Below are 3,484 nucleotides of genomic sequence, written 5' to 3'. Positions count from 1 at the left end.
CAGACAAGGAGCGCGCCCCGGGCCGGCACCCCGCGCGCACGGAGCCACGGCGGGCGGCACCTACCGGCCACGGGGGCGGGACGGGAATCCCGCCACTAGGGAGACGGCACTGCCTAGCGCAGCCAACGGAGGCGCGGGGCGGGCCGCGCCCGCGGGGCGCGTCGGGAGGAGGAGGTTTGAATGCCGCCGGCACGGCGGTTGGGGCCGACATCGCCGGCGCCCCAAGCGGGGCAGCGAGCCACGCCTGCCTTAGTTTTGAGAACACGGGGCCAGGGAGGAAGGGTTTACGTCCACCAACGCTATACACCTGTGCGACATCTAAACCTTCAGCTTGCTCTGCATCTCTAATCCCGGCTCGTGAAAGCAGGCAAGCAGCATCCAACTCTGTTTCACAACAGGGCAACATGAATGCTTGTGTCCTTATCTGCTTAAGTGAAACCTTAATTTTAAAAAAAAATCTCTATTTGTGCCTTCCTCTGGTGATGTAAACAATAAAAAAAAAATCACCCTAAGTTAACATTTAACTTCAGGAACATTGAGGTAAGGTTGCTTTGTCTTCAGCCACCATAAAGTAACTTAGTATTTTCACTTTCTTTGGGTCCTGGGAGAAAGCGCACAAAGGACTTCTGCTCTCCCTCTGGAATGTTGTCCTACTCTGGAACACTGAAACCTAAGTCTAGCATCCAGCTCCTGAGCTAAATAAGCAACTGTACTCAAAGCGTTAAGCTTCTATGAGAGGAAAATCTTGAAGTCCCTTCACGAAAGCAACAGTCTACTTTTAAAGAACATACACAGTAACTTGTTATAGCAGAGTGATGCAAGATGAGAAAAAGGAACCTGGAGCACGTGCAATAACAGAATATACTCATGAACAAAATAAACTCCTTAGGGCAGCAGGGCCTGACTGGGTGATAGCTGGGAGAAACTAGCAGGCTGCGTGGAGCACTCCAGCTGAGAAGAGCCTCCAGCACAGCAAAACCTTTGCCACCCCACAGTGTCCAATTAACTACACTTGTCCATTAATTTTAACTGTTGAAGTCTGTAGTAGTTTTTTCATCGTGTGGATGAAACAATGAGTCAGTTTATTGGTTTATTTCTTTTACACTATGTCTTAGGTCTGCATGTGGTTAATCTTCTGACTTGTTCAAAGAACTACAGCAAGGTAAGTGAAGTTTCAACAAAGGATGTACAACAGTATCACACCAAAAGACAAAACTAGTACAATATGCAAAGCCTTTTTTTTTTAATCTCACTTACCAAGATTTGAGTAGAATTGTCTCAATTACTTCAAACCAGCAGAAGAAACATGGAAATTTGTCCTCCAACTACTTAGTTTTCGTTATATCTGTTCAGAATTTTGACTCTCAAAGACCAACTTGTACTGTTCCCAGTTTCAAAGTTGTCAAAAAGTTGAGATAATTTGCTGATTACATGATATCACCTTTATTCATGTTTACAGGTACGTCTTAATAACAGCTCCTCAACATAAACCTATCCCTGAAACGTCTGGGTGGAACACAACTGCTACTGCCTTCTCATGCAGTTATTATTGTAGCTATCATTATTCATACTGTGGAATGATCTTGAGACAACTTACAAAGGAAACAGGACTTCTAAATTTGTACTTAGAAAACCATACAACAGTATTTGCCTTCAGAAAATATATTCACCCACGGTTCCAACATCTCCTTTACCAGAGAAGGCAAAACGTCAGCAGGGAAAGATAGAAGTGCACGCAACATATTGCAGAGCTGGAAAAAGGCAGGTATCTCAAATATCACCACATAACAGAGGCAATTTTAGTTTAAATCCATCACCGTCAATAACTGCTTTGGAACTGCAGGTCCCAGCAGGGAGTTGGTACTAGCTAGCTCGAAGCATTTATTTCTGTGCAACTTTAAAAAGCACAGGTGTGACCTGCTTCATCTCCTTACAAAAGGATTTTGTAAAAGGATATTTAATAAATGAGGAGTGAGATGTGGGGCTTACAAGTTGATGCTTTTGGAGGTAAATCAAAGCTATACAGTGAACTTGCAGAAGAGTTCTCACTAAGTGCCAACACAGCAAAGCTAGTGTAGGTTTCATGGTTACGTAGGTGTTTGTTTTACAGTTATGCTGATTGTTTCAGGAAAATAAGAGAATGTGAGGCTTAATTCTAAACCAAGAAAATGAATAAGAGTACAGTGTCTAGACCAGCAACATAGCTGCTACTTTTTATTTGCCTATAAAAACGAGTATCTTGATTTCCTCTGAAGTGCATACCATGAAGAGATGGCAGATTCAGGAACTCTTGCATTGCTGGAGAGCAACAAGTTAGAATGAATTAATTAATTCATAGTGTAGTTGAACATCTGATACAGGAAGGAAGCTTGAACTACTCCCCTCCTGCCCAGGATCTGCCAATGACAGTCTTCAGCTTTCAGCAAGAGAAATAAAGAATGACTACATACTTCCAGTTCACTAGTCATACAACTACTTGAACAGATCCAAGAACCCCAAAGTATATTTTCCTTAGTAATTCCAACACAACTGTGAAAATTCACTATTCATACTGAAGGGACAGATAGCATGGTAAATGCTATAGTCTACAGTCAAGAAAAAGTCTGAGCTCGATTCAGTTTCTACTTCTTACAGATCTTTGAAGGACTGAAACTTGCATCTTTGATTAGATTTTCTGAAATGAAGCACTTGAACTTACAGCTGTCACCATCTCTCCTGTAATTAAGAAATTATGTTTATTAAAAAACGCACTTGATTTAAGTAGAATTAAAAAAAAAATTTTTATGACCTAACCTACAGATATGTCTAAAGGTAAGGCTACCTAACAATCAAATGCCATTGTCAAAGCAATCTGTACTAGATTGCCCTACACATTCAAAGAAGCAGAAAACATAGGCAGGAACTGCCTTCTCAAAAAACAAACAGGTCATCACAACAATCCAGCTTCGACTTGTTGGGCTAGATGATGCAGACTATCTGTTCTGAGGTTAAGACAGTAAAGCTTGATTCTGTTTGTTAGTTTCAGACAGATGTTGTAGTTAGACCCATTAAGATACGCTCTGACAATGTCAGTATAGCAGTTTATTGTTCTGCTCCTTTCTTGCTTCTAATTTAGTATACATGAGTTACATGCCACATTTACTTAGAAAAATAATCAGTTAACATTTCAAATGGTTATAAAAAGATCCACTGTACATACAAAAGCAGGCTTTGCAGAAAGGGTGTAGTCTGCTTAAACTCCCTTAAACATAAGGACAACATTACCCTTTAAGTAAACACCACAGAAGGGCAAATATTAATCCTATTCCCTTTCTTCACAGACGCTGGCACAGTAGTGCAATCTGAAATCCACTCTCTTCAAATGCAGTTAGAACGCTGTTTTGCCTTCTATTATTCAGCATGGATAGGTCAGATGGTTAACTACTGACAAAGCTAGTAGACAGCATATGTATTTAAGACAATGACATTTTCTTTTTAAGCAAAG

This window comes from Cyrtonyx montezumae, unplaced genomic scaffold (genome assembly GCF_038088225.1).
Source record: "Cyrtonyx montezumae isolate F1298 unplaced genomic scaffold, pur_monq_1.0 scaffold_0, whole genome shotgun sequence".
Lineage (NCBI taxonomy): Eukaryota > Metazoa > Chordata > Aves > Galliformes > Odontophoridae > Cyrtonyx > Cyrtonyx montezumae.
The sequence above is the reverse complement of the archived record's forward strand: the minus strand, read 5'-3'. Positions refer to the sequence as shown.